Here is a 23288-nt window from a genome sequence, read left to right as displayed (position 1 = left end):
TAAACAGTACCAGTCAAAAGTTTGGATGCACTATTTTCTACATTGTATAATAATAGTGAAGACATCAAAACTATGAAATAAAACATATGGAATCTTGTAGTAACCAAAAAAGTGCTAAACAAATAAAAATATTGTTGCCCTGGGGCTTCATGCTGGCAAACAACCTGGTTTTTAAGAAGGTTCACTGGGCCCTGGGCCTGGACCGCTGCAGGAACTGCTTAACAGGGGCCGCACCCATCACTATGGAGACCCTGGAGTATTTCATGAGCCTTCGCCTCCCCTTGTATGAGCTGTATGGGATGAGTGAAAGCACCGGCCCTCACACCATCTCCTGGAAGAATAACTTGAAGATCATGAGGTCAGCAACTGGAAAACTAGGATGTCCACTGCCATTTTTAATGACTGTTTACATTCATTAATTTGTAGTTGACAAAGCTAGCATTGTGATAGCAAAACATGAATTGATACCGATAAGCCATGAGATATAAAAGTGACATTTAATACTTTCTTGCTTTGCGGTCTCACGGTATAAAGAATTGACAGAAAACTGTCAACAACAAAAAATATCATGATGTTGTCCTCAGCTGTGGAAAGGTGGTGAATGGCTGCCAGACAAAGTTGGACAAGCCGGATGGGAATGGTGAGATCTGTTTCTGGGGGCGTCATGTGTTCATGGGCTACCTGAACGAGCCAGAAAAGACTGAGGAGGACTTGGACCAGGAGGGCTGGCTGCACTCTGGAGACCTGGGCAAGCACGACAAGGACAACTTCCTGTTCATCACAGGGGAGGATAAAGGGTATAGTACTTATTTCTAGTTTGTTTTCTAGATGTACAGTACTGTATATAGCCATTACACAACATGGCTGCCAGTGTTGGGTGTTGATGGGAGTAAGATGCTCTTTCCTCAAGTCACTGATCTAAGGTCAATTTTGTGTACCTTCCCCTGATCCTAAGTCTGTTCCTAAGGGTAACTCCTACCTTGAGCCTGGATATACAAGATAATCATCGTTGAACATCATGTAGATCTATGATCTAAATATCTAGCTAAGTATGCCATATCTTGTCCTGCAGAGCTGATCATAACAGCAGGAGGAGAGAATATTCCACCTGTGCCCATTGAGGATGCAGTGAAAGCAGAGACCGCAATCATCAGCAACGCCATGTTGCTCGGAGACAAGCTCAAATTCCTCTCCATGATGCTCACACTCAAAGTAAGACCTCAAACATTAGATGTGGACTGTATTGCCAACTCCTACGTTCATTGACATGCTTTAGAATTTTTGCTTAAGAATTATTAAGCAATTCAAATAGAATTATACAGCACAAACAGATCTGGAACCAGGCTCTGTCAGAAAGGTTCCTGGATCACTCCTAACCTTTGACCCCACTCTCCTTCCGTAGTGTGTAGTCGACGACAACGGTTATCCGACGGACGAGCTGACCCCAGAGGCCTTGGCGTTCTGCCAGCAGCGTGGTGTCATGGCAACCAAGGCCTCTGAGATTATAGCCAGTAAGGATCCAGCTATTTACAAGGCCATCCAGGAGGGCATAGAGCTAAGGCCAACTCCAATGCCCAGAGGGTCCAGAAGTGGGTCATTTTGGACAGAGATTTCTCCATATCCGGGGGAGAACTGGGTGAGTCAGTCAGTGTGAGAAATATATACAGTACCAGTCAAAAGTTTGGACACACCCACTCATTCAATGATTTTTCTTCATTTGGACTATTTTCTACATTATAGAATAATAGTGAAGACATCAAAACTATGAAATCACACATATGGAATCATGTAGTAACCAAAAAAGTGTTAAACAAATCACTTTATATTTTAGATTTTTCAAAGTAGCCACCCTTTGCCTCGATGACGGCTTTGCACACTTGTCTGAAGCTGTGAGCATATACTGGAAAATAGGACATAGCAAGTAGCTTAGGGTAAAGATGAAACAATGTGTTGCAATGAACAGTTGTGCTGATTGGATGTAACGGGAAAAGATGGCACATGAGGAAGCAACTCAGCATAGTAGTGCCTGACTCATGTGATTTGCCTAGTGTGTTACATGCTGACGCTAGGTCTATGAGGTTGAGGCCCACTAAAGATTAACCAATTATTATCCGTAAAGAAAAAAAAAAACTATGAACTGTGGACTACTAGTCTGAAAGTCTCCCCAAAGGATAGGTAGCGTCCGTAGTAAACCCGTACTCAGAGCCAACTGTCTAACCCAAAATGAGATCTGAAATCAGGCACTATTGCAACACTACCATAGAAACTGTAGGAAGAGACGTAAAATGGCACTTGAATAAAAAATGTATGAAAAACTGAGTGCTACCAAACCCGTGCAGTTGCCAGATGAACCTTGCGTGCTAGCAGTAAAGGAAACAGCATGGTAAACCCATTGCTGGGTAGGCTTAATTTATAACCAGAAGGTTGGAGTTTGCCAAAAGGTACCTAAAGGACTCTCAAACCATGAGAAACAAGATTCTCTGGTCTGATGAAACCAAGATTGAAATCTTTGGCTTGAATGCCAAGCGTCACGTCTGGAGGAAACCTGACACTGTACCTACTATGAAGCATGGTGGTGGCAGCATCATGCTGTGGGGACGCCTTCCCTGTGGCTCAGTTGGTAGAGCATGGCGTTTGCAACGCCAGCATGGTGTGTGCAACGCCAGGGTTGTGGGCTCGATTCCCACGGGGGGCCAGTACAAAATAAATAAAAGTAAACAAATGTAAAAATGCATGAAATGAAAATGAAATGTATGTATTCACTACTGTAAGTCGCTCTGGATAAGAGCGTCTGCTAAATGACTAAAATGTAAATGTAAAATGTAATGTTTTTCAACTGCAGGGAATGGGAGACCAGTCAGGATCAAGGGAAAGATTAACGGAGCAAAGTTGAGTGATCCTTGATGAAAACCTGCTCCAGAGTGCTTATGACCTCAGACTGGGGGCGAAGGTTCACCTCCCAACAGGACAACGACCCTAAGCACACAATGTCATGAATGTCCTTGAGTGGCCCAGCCAGAACCCGGACTTGAACCCGATGGATCTCTGGAGAGACCAGAAAATAGCTGTGCAGCGACGCTCCCCATCCAACCTGACAGAGCTTGAGAGGAATTGCAGAGAAGAATGGGAGAAACTCCCCAAATACAGGTGTGCCAAACCTGTAGCTTCATACCCAAGAAGACTCAAGGCTGTAATCGCTGCCAAACGTGCTTCAACAAAGTACTGAGTAAAGGGCCTGAATTCTTATGTAAATGTGATATATCCATTTTATACTTGGAATACATTTGCAAAAATGTCTAAAAACCTGTTTTTGCTCTGCCATTATGGGGTATTGCGTGTAGATTGATGAGGGGAAAAAACTATTTAATCAATTTTAGAAAAGGGCTGTAACGTAACAAAATGTAGAAAGAGTCAAGGGGTCTGAATACTTTATGAATGCACTGTATTTAGGTACATGAAGGATCCAACCTTACACAGGATAAAATACTTTTTAACAATGTAATGAAGTTATTATTTCGACACAACCACAATGATGCTTTGCCTGTCAGCACCAATAACTATACAATAAAGTAGGTCTATCCCATGAATAATAATATGGTGATTATAGTTATAAGAAATCCCCCAAAACTTGATCAGCAACAACAGACATTAAAAGTAACCCTATGTTTTGATTTGCAACATCAGTTATGTGAGCAGGACCATACACAATCAAGTAGGTCCTATTTACAGAACTCTATACCATAGTATTGAACACTTGGAGAATGGACATGTTTAGTAAGTAGGGTGATGGGGGTTGATCTGTGGTGTCCAGCTGCAGTCCTGGGTCAGATACACAGAGGAGATGACTAGTGTGTTGAAGTCATCCAGGTAAAACGCTGGCACCAGGTATCGGGATGCAGGTTTGCAGCAGGAAACCTAAAAAAAGAAAGGCCAATGAACTGTAAGTAACCATCAGATCACAGTTTGAAAAGTTTTCAAACATATTCAATCTCTCCATTTCCCAGTCTGTTGTTCCCACTTGCTTTAAGATGTTCACCATTGTTCCTTTACCCAAGAAAGCGAAGGTAACTGATCTAAATGACTATCGCCCCGTAGTACTCAGGGCCCTGGCTCTGAACCCCTCCCTGTGCAACTGGGTCCTGGACTTCCTGACGGGCCAACCCCAAGTGGTGAAGTTAGGCAACAACACCTCTGCCACGCTGATCCTCAACACGTGCTCAGCCCGCTCCTGTACTCCTTGTTCACCGGGAGCACACTGCCTGCCCTCCAGGACATCTACAGCACCTGGTGTCACAGGAAGGCCAAGAAGATCATCAAGGACCTCAGCCACCCAAGTCACGGCCTGTTCACCCCGCTACCATCTAGACGGTGGAGACAGTACAGGTGCATCAAAGCTGGAATCTAGAGACTGAGAAACAGCTTCTATGTCCAGGACATATCAGACTGTTAAACAGTCACCACTAACCAGCCTCCGCCCAGCACCCTGCCCTGAACCTTAGTCACTGTTCTAGCCGGCTACCACCCGGTACTCTACCTTAGAGACTGCTGCCCTATGTACATAGAGTCACTGAACACTGGTCACTTTAATTATATTACATACTGTTTTACCCAATTTATATGTATATACTGTATTCTAGTCAAGGTTCATCCTATATACTTACTGCTGTACACACCTTTTCTATTCATATACTGTCCATAATGTCTTTACACACCATTATATGTATGTAAATATTTATGTACATATATGTGTATATATATATATATATGTATATATATCGATTCAATTTTATAATTTTTCTGGATTGCGTGTGTATTGTTTTTTCCCGTATTATTATTGCTAGGTATTACTGCGCTGTTGGAGCTAGAAACACAAGCAATTCGCTGCACCTGCAATAACATCTGCAAATCTGTCTATGCGACCAATAAACTCATACAGTATATTGATATCATTATGCTTCTTAGAGAGGCTGATCATCTGAAATGAAAGACTATAGTAATACAATGAAGTAATCAGGTATGATCTGTCCCGTGCAGATTTGCTCAGGGAGTAGAAAGGGAGAAGAAAACAAAAAAATGAAGGAAAGCTCAATATCTGAGTTGTGGTAAAAAATAAGAGGCAGGTTGGTCGCAATAGTGTCCTAATTTGACCCTTAAATCATATTTGGTTGTTAAGACGTCTGCTCTGTCTGCTTGAGTCTACCATTTCCTGGCTGAACAAATGTGAGAACCAATTCGATGAACAAGGTACTAACCCTTAAACCTGTGACCTTGTACTGAGAGATGCATAACACATTCTATTTTATAATTTGTTCAGACAAAGCACAGGTAGCCACTTCTATGGCATCAGATGGAATAGACGCACATATACATTGTGTTTGCAAAATATGCATGTTACGTTCCCCAGTTTCTGTGCTGTTTAGGGTTTGTTTGTGTTTGTGTGTGTGTGTGTGTGTGTGTTTTTCAGGATGGCTTCCTGGATTCCCCCAAGCAGCTGATTGGTCGGCCCCATTGCAGATTGGAGCTCTGATCCCGCCCTCTCGTTAGGGGATACAGCTGTCGGGAATTACAAACTCATTCTGCAACTGGATAAAGCCAGTGTTCCTTTGTTAGGAGAGATAGCTTCTTTGTATGTGCTGTCTTTAGTTGTTGGTTTGTATACGTTTCTGTGAAGGATTTTGTAGCTGGTCCTGCTGAGGTATGTGTATGCCAAAAAGATAGTGTTTTTAATTATTGAAATTGCTCACTTTAAGTTTGTATTCTGTTTCATTTGTTCCCAGGGGGATGGGGAATGCATCTTGGGAGTGCTTAGGCAAGAGGCCTGCGGGCATACATATACCTGTAGTCTGTCTATGCACACTAGGTAAGACCTGGGCGGACCACCCCCTGTATTTTGGTTAGCGCGCCAGGTTGCGTTAAGGTTAGGTAAGTAGTGGGTAGGTAGGAGAGGGTACTCTAACTTTTACTTTCTTTGCTTTGGTTCCGTCCAGCCCCTTTTCCCCACATTTTACCATGTTAAGGAAATAAATTCCCTGTAAACAGTAATATTCTCTGCCTCAGTCATCCTTACCCACACCTACAGTCACATACCTTTCACTCCACGGGGAGTTGAGTGTAGCAAGGTGTTGCGTTCCCTCCAAGAAGTGTGCATAACTGCATTTGACTGTAAACCTAAAATCATATGCCAACTGTTAACACTTCTCTTCAATGCTTTTGCAGTGTGACGAAGTTTCAATGTTTTTAGTGCAACTTTGACATTCTTGGTTGAGGCCAGGGTTCCATGCGTTACCTCTTGAGGGGAGTCCTGGGGGTAAAGGTGTGCACCACACCGTGGTCCTGTGGGGTCCAACTGTGGGGTGCAAGCTGCACACTGCGTGACGGTGATGTGCTCTGGGTAGATCCAGTTCTCCCAGCCCAGGTCTAGCAGAGACCGACAGACCAGGGTCACTCCAAATGTTGGAAACTGTGCTTGTAATGTTTGTCAGATCTGATAAACAACTTATTTGTCCAGGATTGTAATTATTTGTGCTGTAAAATTGGAAAATGATCAGGTGACACAAACCTTGTATGAAGATCTGAGATACCAGTTGACAGCAGTGTCCCTGTTTCCAGAGAACTCTGGCTTGGAGTTCTCTACTGAAATGGAGAGCAACTTCAACAAATTTTGTGTAGCAATACATTACTCAAGCAAATGGTGGGAATCTCAGATTCATTATCTAGATTTGATCAAACGTTCATTGTCAGTGATGGTCTTCGAAGTTGCATTACACAGCTTTACTGTTGTCTGAGAGTCAGTGTTGGATTGCGAACATAGCTTTTCACTTCTCCCTCAGTGAGGACAGTCTAGCCCCCTCCATCCGAGGCTCTCTTTACAGGTTCAGACCCCCCACAGGAACTTATGTCTGAAAGGGGTTCCCATCGGCACCTGCAACAAGTGAATAAGGGGACCATTACTCCTTAGATTTTTACATAGTGGCCTACATGACATTCGACTGGGCACAGACATCAATTCAACGTTGATTCAATGTAATTTAATTGAAATGATGTGGATTCATCCAGTGTGTGCCCAGTGGATCAACTTCGCTGTGCAGAAAAGGCGATCAAATGCGTTTCGTTCAGAGGAGGAAAAAGGGGCAACAATTGTCCCTCATGCTTTCCACTACCCTGAAGCTATATGCATTGAAAACCATGAATATAAACTAAGCTTGTACAAAAACACAGGATATCTGAAAGCAGTGTTCAGAGTGCTATGAACAGGATGATATGGATGTCTTTAGCATGGGAAAACATCTGGTCTCTACATTTGCAGTAACACACTGCTATTTTCTCTGCTCAAAACAGCATTGACTGATTACATTAGCATCTCAGTTTTAAAGTACATTGCAATGGGAGCAACAAATCAACCCAAGTCTAACTATAACATCTGCATCTTTTAAAGTAGGTTATTCCTACTAACCTAACTATAACATCTGCATCTTTTAAAGTAGGTTATTCCTACTAACCTAACTATAACATCTGCATCTTTTAAAGTAGGTTATTCCTACTAACCTAACTAACATCTGCATCTTTTAAAGTAGGTTATTCCTACTAACCTAACTATAACATCTGCATCTTTTAAAGTAGGTTATTCCTACTAACCTAACTATAACATCTGCATCTTTTAAAGTAGGTTATTCATATCTTTATATTTGAAACTAGTAACTTCAGATCATTTCATTAATCAAAAGCATAGCATGCATTCATTGTGAATTTGAGGTGACATTGACTGCTAATACTCAGTGATGTACCACCATTTATTGCCTGCACTATTATGATCGTACACTCCAGTAACAAATGACACCAAAAAAATGGTAGTTACACACTTGTCCAACAACCTGCTAAGAACGATTATCCTCATTTTCTATAATCATATCTTTGATTATGACTTATTGAGAGTATCTATTCCAGGTGTGTCTCACCGGTTCAGAAGGATGACCGGAGCAGAGACTGTTGGAATTGCTTAGGGTTTCTACTCTGAGGATTTCAGAATGAAAAAGTTTCTCCCAGGGAACAGCTAGAGAGCACAACCATTCGATATTGCAAGATGATCATCTTTCTCTGCGGACAGATTGACATCCAAGTCAGAATCCAATCAAATATTTGGTGTGGTTCTTGTAGTCCTATTCAGAGAGGCAAAGGGTCTGTTGACTGTTTTGAGATGTGTTTGAGTAAAGTGATGCTCGATGGTCAGATCATTATGAATTGTGTGGATGATGAGTGACCGTTTCCCCGTCAGTGATTTAGCAGACTACGTTTTGACATTTATTTGGGCTGCAATCTGAGGTGCAGTTAACTCTAATGAACTTATCCTTTCAAAGTTCTTGAAATGTTCCAGATTGACTGACCTTCATGTCTTAAAGTAATAATGGACTGTCGTTTCTCTTTGCTTATTTCAGTGGTTCTTGCCATAATATGGACTTGGTCTTTTACCAAATATCTTCTGTATACCACCCCTACCTTGTCACAACACAACTGATTGGCTCAAATGCATTAAGAAGGAAATAAATTCCACAAATTAACATCTCAACATCAACTGTTCAGAGGAGTGCGTGAATCAGACCTTCATGGTCGATTGCTGCAAAGAAACCACTACTAAAGGACACCAGTAAGAAGAAGAGACTTGCTTGGGCCAAGAAACACGAGCAATGGACATTAGACCGGTGGAATCCAAATTTGAGATTTTTTGTTTCAACAGCTGTGTCTTTGTGAGACGCAGAGTAGGTGAACGGATGATCTCCGCATGTGTGGTTCCCACCGTGAAGCATAGAGGAGGAGGTGTGATGGTGACACTGTCAGGGATTTATTTAGAATTCAAGGCACACTTAACCAGCATGGCTACCACAGAATTCTGCTGTATCAGATGACCTGGCTTCCACAATCACCCGACCTCAACCCAATTGAGTTCGACCGCAGTGTGAAGGAAAAGCAGCCAACAAGTGCTCAGCATATGTGGGAACTCCTTCAAGACTGTTGGAAAAGCATTCCGCATGAAGCCGGTTGAGAGAATGCCAAGAGTGTGCAAAGCTTCCATCAAGGCAAAGCGTGGCTATATATATATTTTGATTTGTTTAACACTTTTTTTGGTTACTAAATGGTCCAAACTTTTGACTGGTACTGTATGCACAAACTGTTCCGAACTGTTTCAGAAGGGAATCATGTGGACAGCTTAACTGGGTGGGGGGTGTTGTTAAACCATGGGGGCTGTTTGAATTTTACATTTGGGAGGTGTTAAAACATTGGAAGTGTTAATTAATTTACCTGCAAAAAATTATTACACAGGTGCACTTTGTGCTGGGGACAATAAAAGGCCACTCTAAAATGTGCAGTTTTATGTGACAGATGTCTCAAGTTTTAATTTCTCTACCATAAGCCACCTCTAATGTCATTTTAGAGAATTTGGCAGTACGTCCAACCGGCCTCACTACTGCAGACCACGTGTAACCATGGCAGCTCAGAACATCCACATCCAGCATCTTCACCTGTGGGATCGTCTGAGACCAGGCACCCGGACAGCTGATGAAACTGTGGGTTTGCACAACCGAAGAATTTCTGCACAAACTGTCAGGGAAGATCATCTGCGTGCTCGTCATCCTCACCAGGGTCTTGACCTGACTGTAGTTTGCCGTCGTAACCGACTTCAGTGGGCAAATGCTCACCTTTGATGGCCACTGGCACGCTGGAGTAGTGTGCTCTTCATGGAGGAATCTTTCTTTCAACTGTACTGAGCAGACGGCGGTTTGCTGATGTCAATGTTGTGAACAGAGTGCCCCATGTTGGCGGTGGGGTTATGGTATGGGCAGGCATAAGCTACGGACAATGAACACAACTGCATTTCATCGATGACAATTTGAATGCACAGAGATACCGTGATGAGATCCTGAGGCCCATTGTCGTGCCATTCATCCGCCACCATCTCCTCTTGTTTCAGCATGATTATGCATAGCCCCATGTCGCAAGAATCTGTACACAATTACTGGAAGCTGAAAAGGTCCCAGTTATTCCATGGCCTGCATACTCAACAGACATGTCACCCATTGAGCATGTTTAAGATGCGAAGGAGATGTTTCATGCTGCATGAGGAAAATTGTGGTCACACCAGATACTGACTGGTTTTCTGATTCACGCCCCTACCTTTTTTTTTTTTTTAAAGGTATCTGTGTCCTACAGATACATATCTGTATTCCCAGTCATGCAAACTCCATAGATTAGAGGCTAATGAATTGATTTCAATTGACTGATTTCCTTTTATGAACTATAACTCAGTAAAATCTTTGAAATTGTTGCGTTTTATATTTTTGTTCAGTGTGGCTAGCTAGCCAGCTCATATAATTACCAGAACATATCTGCCAACGTTATTGCGTTTGACTCTAGCCTACTTTTTATTCAACATAACTAGAAAATGAACACATTACAAGTTCATCATTTACAAATGATTTACAAGAATGGCGAGCTGATAACTTAAATACATAATCTTTTTTCTGTTGGAGGAATTTGCTGTTACCCCTACCTCTTTCAGATATACCAAGAAGCAAGCAAAAAGAAGCAGGCATGGTACATTCGTGGGATCTTGGTCTGTGTATGAAAGGGATTTATGAAAGGGATTTTACAGTACAAGAGTTAGTCAACTGAATCCGCCAATAGTGTTTTCAGAGTTCAGTATATTCTCATATAAATCAAATCAAATTGTATTTGTCACACACATGGTTAGCAGATGTTAATGCGAGTGTAGTGAAATGCTTGTGCTTCTAGTTCTGACCATGCAGTAGTATCTAACAAGTAATCTAACAATTTCACAACAACTACCTTATACACACAAGTGTAAAGGAATGAATAAGAATATATACATATAAATATATGGATGAGCGATTGCTGTGCGGCATAGGCAAGATGCAGTAGATGGTATAGAGTACAGTATATACAAATGAGATGAGTAATGTAGGGTATGTAAACATGATATAAAATGGCATTGTTTAAAGTGACTAGTGATACATTTATTACATCCAATTTTTAATTATTAAAGTGGCTAAAGATTTGAGTCAGTATGTTGGCAGCAGTCACTCAAAGTTAGTGATGGCTGTTTAACAGTCTGATGGCCTTGAGATAGAAGCTGTTTTTCAGTCTCTCGGTCCCAGCTTTGATGCACCTGTACTGACCTCGCCTTCTGGATGATAGCGGGGTGAACAGGCAGTGGCTCGGGTGGTTGTTGTCCTTGATTATCTTTTTGGCCTTCCTGTGACATCAGGTGGTGTAGGTGTCCTGGAGGGCAGGTAGTTTGCCCCCGGTGATGCATTGTGCAGACCTCACTACCCTCTGGAGAGCCTTACGGTTGTGGGCGGAGCAGTTGTCGTACCAGAAGGTGATACAGCCCGACAGAATGTTCTTGATTGCGCATCTGTAAAAGTTTGTGAGTGTTTTTGGTGACAAGCCGAATTTCTTCAGTCTCCTGAGGTTGAAGAGGCGCTGCTGTGCCTTCTTCACCACACTGTCTGTGTGGGTGGACCATTTTGTTTGTCCGTGATGTGTACGCCGAGGAACTTAACTTTCCACCTTCTCCACTACTGTCCCGTCGATGTGGATAGGGTATAAGCATTGGCTAAAAGTAGTGTACTATTTAGGGAATAGAGTGCCATTTGAGATGCAGACATGGTCTTCTCTATATCCCCTTATATCCATATACCAGTCATTTGTTTACTGTTTTTGTTTTTCTTATAATTGCCTATTGTGAAGTCTTTACATCTGAAAAAAATGGATAGATCCTGGACCTACTGTGGAGTGACCCCATGCCTCAGAATGGCTGCGTGCCCACAACTTTGGCTCAGAGTTTGTCCTGGGTCAGTATCCAGAAAGCATCTCAGAGTAGGAGTGCTGATCTAGGATCTGTCCATATGATATTATTCATTATGATTGAAAGGGAAAAACTGATCCAAGATCAGCACTCCTACTCTGAGAAACTGGATATGGGCCCTGGTCAGGTTATGGTATGTAGCCAGGAAGAACCTCCTGGCCTTAGTAATGGGGTATTTTTAAAGCTACATCTCTTTAGGCCCATAATGCTAATATGCCCACTGACTTGTCATGGCATAGGCCCACACTATGGTATTATCTCACTTGGTAGACGGGAGGAGTTGCAGAGTTAAGAGTTGTAAAGCTTCTCACTTACCTGAGTCAACTTAAATGTGTCTGCTTTGGAAGTGCAGTACAAGAGGTTTCTGGTACATGTGCAACAAACTAAACACTGCTTTACACTGTATGGTAATTACGTATTGTTTACTTCTGTACAACATGTCCTCACCCCGTTCTCTGCCTCCAACTAGTGTGATGTGGGCTGCAACAGGGGGGCCTTCATGAAACTGGGACCAGACCTTGTGCCTTACTTGATTCAGTATCAGGCTAGCAGTATGACTCGAGAACTCACCCTGAGGAAAAAGTAAGATACAACAGACAATGGAAAATTACATTATGTATAGTTTCCATGAGAACGTTGCGCTGTGATATTTAACATCCAAGACTGTAATTATATAGAGATTGATATGACACTACACGAGAGAATGCTTTGGTCTCTTGTATTAAGGATCAGACAATAGCTTGTACACAACTACGCATGCATAAATGTAAACAAGATTGTTCATACATACAAAATATTTTGATTATTCAAGTCACAAGGAAAAAGTTTGATCTGCTCTCCCTGTCTGGCTTACAGTGTGCGGAAGGCGGGAACATTCAGCCCTCAAGGTCCTGCTGGAACAGTTGTTTTCACACAAGTCGGACCTCGTCAGTGCCTTTCAAGAGTTTGACAAAGACAAAACAGGTGTCATAACCTCAGTATAGACATGATCAAATATTATTCCAAAGGATTATGAGTTTGTGGGTTAATCCAACCAACACCCCTTTCACTTGTTTGTGCTCATATTTCATAAGAAATAAACAGACTAAAACATTAAGCAATTCCCTCTTCTCAACACAGGGCAGGTGTCTCTGAATGACTCTGCCACGGCGGTAGAAAATGTGCTGCGTCTAGGCCTGTCCTGGAGGATACTGCTCTCCGGGCTAGCTAGCTGAGACCACGGGGGGCATGTTGGACTACCAGGAGTAGTTCTGGGAACTCTCCATAAAAATACAAATATCCTGTTTAGGAAAGGCGTGCCGCTAGCGGGACACCTCGACAACATCCGGTGAAATTGTAGAGAGCCAAATTCAAATTAAATTATTATAAATATTTAACTTTCATAAAATCACAAGTGTAATACATCAAAATAAAGCTTAACTTCTTGTTAATCCAGCCGCTTGTGTCAGATTTCAAAAAGGCTTTATGGCGAAAGCAAACCATGTGATTATCTGAGGACAGCACAACCATACAAACATTTTCCAGCCAAGTAGATTAGTCACGAAAGTCAGAAATAGCAATAAAATTAATCACTTACCTTTAATGATCTTCATATTTATTTTATTTATTTTTTATTTCACCTTTATTTAACCAGGTAGGCAAGTTGAGAACAAATTCTCATTTACAATTGCGACCTGGCCAAGATAAAGCAAAGCAGTTCGACAACATACCAAAACACAGAGTTACACATGGAGTAAAACGACATACAATCAATGATACAGTAGAAAAAATAAGACTATATACAATGTGAGCAAATGATGTGAGATAAGGGAGGTAAAGGCAAAAAAGGCCATGGTGGCAGAGTAAATACAGTATTGCAAGTAAAACACTGGAATGGTAGATTTGTTATTTGAAGAAAGTTCAAAGTTCAAATAAATAATATGGTGCAAAGGAGCAAAATATATAAATACAGTAGGGGAAGAGGTAGTAGTTTGGCCTAAATTATAGATGGGCTATGTACAGGTGCAGTGATCTGGGAGCTGCTCTGACAGCTGGTGCTTAAAGCTAGTGAGGGAGATAAGTGTTTCCAGTTTCAGAGATTTTTGTAGTTCGTTCCAGTCATTGGCAGCAGAGAACTGGAAGGAGAGACGACCAAAGGAGGAGTTGGCTTTAGGGGTGACCAGAGAGATATACCTGCTGGAGCTCGTGCTACAGGTGGGTGCTGCTATGGTGACCAGTGAGCGGAGATAAGGGGGGACTTTACCTAGCAGGGTCTTGTAGATGACCTGGAGCCAATGTGTTTGGTGACGATTATGAAGCGAAGGCCAGCCAACGAGAGCGTACAGGTCGCAGTGGTGGGTAGTATATGGGGCTTTGGTGACAAAACGGATGGCACTGTGCTAGACTGCATCCAATTTATTGAGTAGGGTATTGGAGGCTATTTTGTAAATGACATCGCCGAAGTCGAGAATCGGTAGGATGATCAGTTTTACGAGGGTATGTTTGGCAGCATGAGTGAAAGATGCTTTATTGCGAAATAGGAAGCCAATTCTAGATTTAACTTTGGATTGGAGATGTTTGATGTGAGTCTGGAAGGAGAGTTTACAGTCTAACCAGACACCTAGGTATTTGTAGTTGTCCACAAATTCTAAGTCAGAACCGTCCAGAGAAGTGATGCTGGACAGGCGGGCAGGTGCAGGCAGCGATCGGTTGAAGAGCATGCATTTAGTTTTACTTGTATTTAGGAGCAGTTGGAGACCACGGAAGGAGAGTTGTATGGCATTGAAGCTCGTCTGGAGGGTTGTTAACACAGTATATGGTATATGGTTGCACTCACAAGACTCCATGTTACACAATAAATGTTTGTTTTGTTTGATAAAGTCGCTCTTTATGTCCAAAAACCTCAGTTTTGTTGATGCGTTTTGTTCAGTAATCCATTGGCTCAAAGGCGGTCACCACAGGCAGACGTAAAATCCAAATAGTACCAGTAAAGTTCGAAGAAACATGTCAAACGATGTTTGTAATCAATCCGCAGGTTGTTTTTTGTCTAAATAATCAATAATATTTCAACCGGACAATATTTCAACCGGTCAATATAAAAGAAAAACAGGAAATGTGCGCTCTAGGTCGTGCGCACCAAACAGGTCTGGGACTTTCCACAGTCCACTCATTGAAAGTGGTCATTCTCCCTCATTTTTCAGAATAAAAGCCTGAAACGATGTCTAAAGACTGTTCACATCTAGTGGAAGCCATAGGGAACGCAAACTGGGTCATAACCCTTTATATGGTGGATAGGCTTTCAATGGAAAAACACCCATTTCAAAATAATGGCACTTCCTGGATGGATTTTCCTCTTTCACCTGCCATATCAGTTCTGTTATACTCACAGACATTATTTGTGTTTTCTATCCATATCTACCAATTATATGCATATTCTAGCTTCTGGGCCTGAGTAGCAGGCAGTTTACTTTGGGCACACTTTTCATCCGGAGGTGGATATACTGCCCCCTTTCCCAAACAGGATATGGAGGTAATGGCATGTTAAATCTGTCATTTAACTTCCATATTGACCCTACTGAATAAAGATGACGCCGGAGGGGATGGCTGCCGTCTTATCGGCTCTTAACCAACCACGCAATTTTTTTGCGTTGTCTGTAACTTGTTTTGTACAAGTTACTGCTCCCATCTCTGACCGAAAAGAGCTTATGGACATCAGAATTGCGATTACTCACCTCAGATTAAACTAAGAGTTTTTCTTCAATGAGTCGGACGGGAGGGATATACTACAGACACCCGACCAGGCCCAGGTACCCGTCATTTGCTGGAGAAGGAAAAGGAGATTTTGCGGGAAAAGATCAGGGTGCCTTGTGAGGATCAGGCGATGAGTGGCTAATCTGCCTTTGCCTTCCGTCCTGCTAGCTAACGTTCAATCGCTGGAAAATAAATGGGACGAACTGAAAGCATGTATATCCTACCAACGGGACATTAAAAATTGTAATATCTAATGTTTCACCGAGTCATGGCTGAACGACGAAATTAAGAACATACAGCTTGCGGGTTATACACTATTTGCAGGATAGAACAGCAACCTCTAAGACACGGGGCGGGGGCCTATGCATATATGTAAACAACAACTGGTGCACGATATCTAAGGAAGTCTTGAGGTTTTGCTGCTCGCCTGAGGTAGAGTATCTCATGATAAGCTGTAGACCATCTGTAGACTATCTACCTTCATCTGTATTTTTCGTAGCTGTCTACATACCACCACAGACTGATGCTGGCACTAAAACAGCACTCAATGAGCTGTATACCGCCATAAGCAAACAGGAAAACGCTCATCCAGAGGCGGCGCCCCTAGTGGCTGGGGACTTTAATGCAGGGAAACTTAAATCAGTTTTACCTAATTTCTATCAGCATGTTAAATGTGCAACCAGAGGGAAACATTCTAGACCACCTTTACTCCAAACACAGAGACGCATACAAAACTCTCCCTCACCCTCCATTTGGCAAATCTGCCCATAATTCTATCCTCAGAGTGACTGTATGTACATACCCCAACCAGAAGCCATGGATTACAGGCAACATTCACACTGAGCTAAAGGGTAGAGCTGCTGCTTTCAAGGAGCGGGACTCTAACCCGGACGCTTATAAGAAATCCCGCTATGCCCTCCGACGAACCATCAAACAAGCAAAGCTTCAATACAGGACTAAGATCGAATTGTACTACACTGGCTCTGACGCTTGTCAGATGTGGCAAGGCTTGCAAACTATTACAGACTACAAAGGGAAACACAGCCGAGAGCTGCCTAGTGACACAAGCCTACCAGACGAGCTAAATAACTTCTATGCTCACTTCGAGGCAAACAACACTGCATGAGAGCATCAGCTGTTCCGGATGACTGTGTGATCACACTATCCGCAGCCGATGTGAGTAAGACCTTTAAACAGGTCAACATTCACAAGGCCGCAGTGCCGGATGGATTACCAGGACGTGTACTCTGAGCACGCGCTGACCAACTGGCAAGTGTCTTCACTGACATTTTCAACCTCTCCCTGTCTGAGTCTGTAATACCAACATGTTTCAAGCAGACCACCATAGCCCCTGTGCCCAAGAACACTAAGGTAACCTGCCTAAATGACTACCGACCCCTAGCACTCACATCTGTAGCCATGAAGTGCTTTGAAAGGCTGGTCATGGCTCACATCAACACCATTATCCCAGAAACCCTAGACCCATTCCAATTTGCATACCGAACCAACAGATCCACAGATGATGCAATTTCTTTTGCACTCCACACTGCCCCTTCACACCTGGACAAAAGGAACACCTATGTGAGAATGCTATTTATTGACAACAGCTCAGCGTTCAACACCATAGTGCCCTCAAAGCTCATCACTAAGCTAAGAACCCTGGGACTTAAACACCTCCCTCTGCAACTGGATCCTGGACTTCCTAACGGGCCACCCCCAGGTGGTAAGGGTAGGTAACAACACATCTGCCACGCTGATCCTCAACATAGGGGCCCCTCAGGGGTGCGTGCTCAGTCCCCTCCTGTACTCCCTGTTCACTCATGACTGCACGGCCAGGCACGACTCCAACACCATTAAGTTACCTACCTACCTCATCCCCATATTTTTTTTATTTACTTTTCTGCTCTTTTGCACACCAGTATCTCTACTTGCATCTGCTCATCATCATCTGCTCACTTATCACTCCAGTGTTAATCTGCTAAATTGTAATTACTTCGCTACTATGGCCTATTTATTGCCTACCTCACGCCATTTGCACACACTGTATATAGACTTTATTTTTTTCTATTGTGTTATTGATTGTACGCTTGTTTATTCCATGTCTAACTCTGTGTTGTTTGTGTCGCACTGCTTTGCTTTATTTTGGCCAGGTCGCAGTTGTAAATGAGAACTTGTTCTCAATTAGCTTACCTGGTTAAATAAAGGTGAAATTATATATTATTTTTTTTAAAGTTTGCTGATGGCACAACAGTGGTAGGCCTGATCACCAACGATGAGACGGTCTATAAGGAGGAGGTCAGAGACCTGACCATGTGGTGCAAGGACAACAACCTCTCCCTCAACGTGATCAAGACAAAGGAGATGATTGTGTACTACAGGAAAAGGAGGACTGAGCACACCCCCATTCTCATCGATGAGGCTATAGTGGAGCAGGTTGAGAGCTTCAAGTGGTGGTGTCCACATCACAACAAGCTAACATGGTCCAAGCATGCCAAGACAGTCGTGAAGAGGGCACAACAAAACCTATTCCCCCGCAGGAGACGGAAAAGATTTGGCAGGGGTCTTCAGATCCTCAAAAGGTATTACAGATGCACCATCGAGAGCATCCTGATGGCTTGCATCACTGCCTGGTATGGTAAATGCTTGGCCTCCGACCGCAAGGCACTACAGAGGGTAGTGCATACGGCCCAGTACATGACCAGGGCCAAGCTTCCTGCCATCCAGGACCTTTATACCAGGCAGTGTCAGAGGAAGGCCCTAAAAATTGTCAAAGACTCCAGCCACACTAGGCATAGACTGTTCTCTCTGTTACCGCACGGCAAGCAGTACCAGAGCGCCAAGTCTAGGTCCAAGAGACTTCTAAACATCTTCTACCCCCAAGCCATAAGACTCCTGAACAGCTAATCAAATGGCTACCCAGATTGCCCCCCTCCCACCTCTTCTACGCTGCTGCTACTCTGTTATTATCAATGCATAGTCACTCTACCTACATATACATATTACCTCGACACTGGTGCCCCTGCACATTGACTCTGTACCGGTACTCCCTGTATATAGCCCCTATTGTTATTTACTGCTGCTCTTTAATCATTTGTTATTCTTATCTCTTACTTTTGGGGGGGGGGTATTAAAACTGCATTGTTGGTTAAGGGCTTGTAAGTAAGCATTTCACTGTTGTATTCGGCGCATGTGACAAATAAAATTTGATTTGATTAAATCCTAATGAATGTACATACTCCTCTCCCAACAGGCTAATTGTGTTTGTGAGTCCTGTCCAAGCATACTGTGGTTATATAGCATTCTGAGGGAACCCACCTGTTATGTCATGACACCTCCGTTTCAAAAACCTGATGCCGAAGAAAATAGTGTGTGTCACAGACAACTCTCCCCTTGTCTGCCCATTCAGCACATCAAACAGGGTTTGCTGGAGACCCTGTACCGCCATCGTGCAACCTTGGGGACAATCTTCAGAATAGTGGACTTGGACAACTCGGGTAACAATACTGTTTTACTCCACTTTCAGTCCATGTGTTGTTTCTTCGGGTGAATGTTTTGATCCCACAAGATGTGATGTCAACCATCTGTTACTTGTGTTGACTCGGTTATTTGTTTGGGATGTGTGGTTTGCGTGCGTACATTCAGACGTCGTAGTTAGAAGCCAATCACCCTGTAATCCGTCTGTGAGGGGTTAAAGCTAATATCAGCAGCAGGTGGTGGCTGACTCTCCAAGTTGAGAATTAACCCACTGATCTCCTAGTGTCACATCCAGCCAACTGAAGCCATTCCTGCTACCTATCTCTCCCCTCCTCCCACTGGCTCTCCCTCTCTCCTCCCTCTCTCTCTCTCATTCTCCCCCTTTCTCCTGCTTCTCCCTCCCTTCCTCCTCAGCTCTCTGGCCCTCTTCCCTCCAGGGTTTATCACGATGGAGGGCTTCCATCAGATGTGGGAGCTGCTGAGTGCCTACTTAAAGATGGAGATCACTGACAAGGCCATCTCAGACCTGTCAATCACCATAGACACCAACCAGGAAGGCAACATGGACGAGTTCAAGGAGGCCTTCCTGCTGACCGACAATAAGAGCCGGCTGGATAGGGGAGCTTCATGGGGACCGCCACTGACCTGACAAAACTGGAGGGGGACCCCAATATGAGGGAGTAGTGGGAATAAGTGAAAAGAGCAGACACTCAAGACCCAATACACCCAAGACCAGGAACTACTACTAGTGGGAGTAGTACAGTATGGAGAGAGAGAGAGAGAGAGAGGGGATGGAAGAGACTGCTTGTTCATTACCTCAGGGACTAGGAATCGAGAACAAACGAATCAACCAACAAGCTGCTTTGATCGTTGACGCACATTGAGACACTGACACTATGGAATGTTACAGGCTAGAAGGTGAATAGAAGCCAATTCATCTCCTTGGTGATTAGAGAGATGGATGGATATAATTTTCATCATAGGTTGAAGTTCAAGAAGACACCACAGAGGGATGTGGTTTGGATTCATTTAGTCCATATGCAGAGGCCAATGAGCAATATACACAACGTCGTCATTCCAAGCAGAGTAACTTGCACATCATTTGAAACTTTCAAAAATTCAATTGATGCCAGACTCACATAAATAGATCTGGACTAAATCAAATGTATTTATATAGCCCTTCTTACATCAGCTGATATATCAAAGTGCTGTACAGAAACCCAGCCTAAAACCCCAAACAGCAAGCAATGCAGGTGTAGAAGCACGGTGGCTTGGATAAACTCCCTAAAAAGGCCAAAACCTAGGAAGAAACCTAGAGAGGAACCAGGGTTTGAGGGGTGGCCAGTCCTCTTCTGGCTGTGCCAGGTGGAGATTATAACAGAACATAGCCAAGATGTTCAAATGTTCATAAATGACCAGCATGGTCAAATAATAGTAATCACAGTGAACAGGTCAGGTTTCCATAGCCGCAGGCAGAACAGTTGAAACTGGAGCAGCAGCACAGCCAGGTGGACTGGGGACAGCAAGGAGTCATCATGCCAGGTAGTCCTGAGGCATGGTCCTAGTGCTCAGGTCCCCCGAGAGAGAGAAAAAGAAAGAAAGAGAGAATTAGAGAGAGCATACTTAAATTCACACAGGACACCGGACAAGACAGGAGAAACAATCCAGATATAACAGATTGACCCTAGCCCCCCGACACAAACTACTGCAGCAGACTAACTATTATTGGTGCCTTAGTGATAAAGTGGGGAAAGCCATCAATTTAGTGAAACTCTTATTAGTGTACTGACTGTACTGTCATTACCAACAGACACCGGTTCACTGGATGTTGCAGTAGGATTATCTCCATGGGGACATCGGTCCTTTCTCACAAGAGCGGAACTCAAGCTCAGCGTCACCCTCTGGTTTACTGTATAAACAACTACAGGAGAAGGAAGCAGAACCTACCTCTCCAAATGCTTTTTTGTTTGTCTTGGACCCATCACTGTAGTTGTCCTAACTTTTACTAAGCCCCATAATTCCTTCCATCATAAATAAAACATTTTAAAAATGCAATTGTTGGGCAACCTTTAACTTTGCCAGATGTTTGATTCACTTGTAATTACTGTAAGTTGCTGTTGATGCTGGAATGTTATCTGACATATCGGAAGGTAACATTTGGAATGCATTGGACGTAAACACAAGTGACATTACTTTTAATGAATCTTTTTAACTAAACATGCTAAGCTTGTGTACGTGTGGGTAATGAATCCAGGAATATCAGGTAGAATGTTTCTGTATTTTATTTGTGTGCGTGTGTTTCACATAAAATCTTGATGACATGATGGCAAACTTAGTAATGTAACAATGGAAGGTCTGGAACTCATTAAAAAAAAAAGTATGTTTGAAGCAACAATGAGTTTCTTTTTAGAGGTACAACAGAATACAGTTATTGGAGATCAATAGTGGCAAATATTAGATCATAATATCATATAATACATTCAAATAAAAATGTCTGAAACATCCAAAGGAAAACATTGGTATTAGTAAATAAGAAACACTGCAAGCAGGTCAAAGCATTTTTTTAAAAAGAGGATGGGAATACTGAGCTCTTTACTAGTAACCACCAGATGGCTCACATACACTACTTGTTCACGTAGATATATCCAATCAGACAGAAGACAGTTTCAGTACTCTACTACTTCCTTTCCTTAATTATTACTGATGGGCCACATCTTTCACCTGTCATGTTCATTCAGATCAGCCGTCAGGAAGGAAAGAGGACCAGAAGACTTGAGATACAACCATGGGTAGAAGTGCACAATTTGCCCTACTCTCCTCCTGCATGAGCCTTTCGTGATGAATCAATATTGTTTTATTGCTTGCATGTATGATGTGATGTGATTTCTGGAGAATTTTTTTTATTTTATTTGATGTTCATTGAATGCCTACATTTGAATTACTAAACTCAACAGGAATAAGGACCTGAGAACACTAAAAAAAGATAAGCTTTCATCCAGGCATTGCAGACAGTGCCCAAACATGCCTGAAATTCAGCATGGTGGTATGTCCATTTTCAAAACAACTATGGTAGAGGATATGGAGGTGGAAAACCATGTCATAAGTGTCCATTTTAAATGTTGTAGGAAGAATAGGATGGCCTATAAGAATTCTGAGCATGAGGTCATGTTAGAAACGGGACAAACAGCATTATTCTATGCTGGAAGCAAGGCAAGGTTTTGTATGTTTTGACTGTGTTCCTTTGGCTAGCCAATAAGGTGACTGACTACTACAGAGGTAACACACATGGCACAGCCTGCCCTCTGACCCTCTTCTCAGTCACAACCCCCCAAAAATCTGTTAACTTTCTCTAAATTCCCTGGTTTTCCAGAAATCCTTGTTGAAGGATATCAGATTTCCTGCTTATTTCCTCCCAATTCCAGGAATCTATTAACTGGGATTTCTGGAAAACCTGACATTTTTGGGAAAGCTAGAATAGTTTTGCAACCCTAGCCAGAGGTGTTACTAAGGAGGAAAACATGACTATTTTGATAAGTTAAAACTATAGTTTGTGACCATTTCTTATAGTTAGCCTACACAAAGCTCTCCTATCCTAAATCCTCAATAACTGAAAGCAGAGATTCTAAAACATACTATGTGAAGGCACCAATAAATACCATGAGCAGAAAAAAAGTATGTTAAACTACTACAGTCGTGGCCAAAAGTTTTGAGAATGACAAATATTCATTTTCAAAGTCTGCTGCCTCAGTTTGTATTATGGCAATTTGCATATACTCCAGAATGTTATGAAGAGTGATCAGATGAATCCCTCTTTGCCATGCAAATTAACTGAATCCCCAAAAAACATTTCCACTGCATTTCAGCCCTACCACAAAAGGACCAGCTGACGTCATGTCAGTGATTCTCTCGTTAACACAGGTGTGTGCGTGTTGGCGAGGACAAGGCTGGAGATCACTCTGTCATGCTGATTGAGTTCGAATAACAGACTGGAAGCTTCAAAAGGAGAGTGGTGCTTGGAACCATTGTTCTTCCTCTGTTAAACATGTTTACCTGCAAGGAAACATGTGCCGTCATCATTGCTTTGCACAAAAAGGGCTTCACAGGCAAGGATATTGCTGCCAGTAAGATTTCACCTAAAATCAACCATTTATCGGATCATCAAGAACTTCAAGGAGAGCGGTTCAATTGTTGTGAAGAAGGCTTC

General features: G+C 42.7%; 1 pseudogene; it reads left to right on the top strand.

The window, feature by feature from the left end:
* Positions 1–138: 138 nt before the first annotated feature.
* LOC115199580 (long-chain-fatty-acid--CoA ligase ACSBG2-like) lies at positions 139–19733 on the top strand (annotated as a pseudogene).
* Positions 19734–23288: the final 3555 nt, after the last annotated feature.

The sequence above is a fragment of the Salmo trutta genome, chromosome 9 (genome assembly GCF_901001165.1).
Source record: "Salmo trutta chromosome 9, fSalTru1.1, whole genome shotgun sequence".
Classification (NCBI taxonomy): Eukaryota; Metazoa; Chordata; class Actinopteri; order Salmoniformes; family Salmonidae; genus Salmo; species Salmo trutta.
This window is presented reverse-complemented; position numbering and strand designations above follow the sequence as displayed.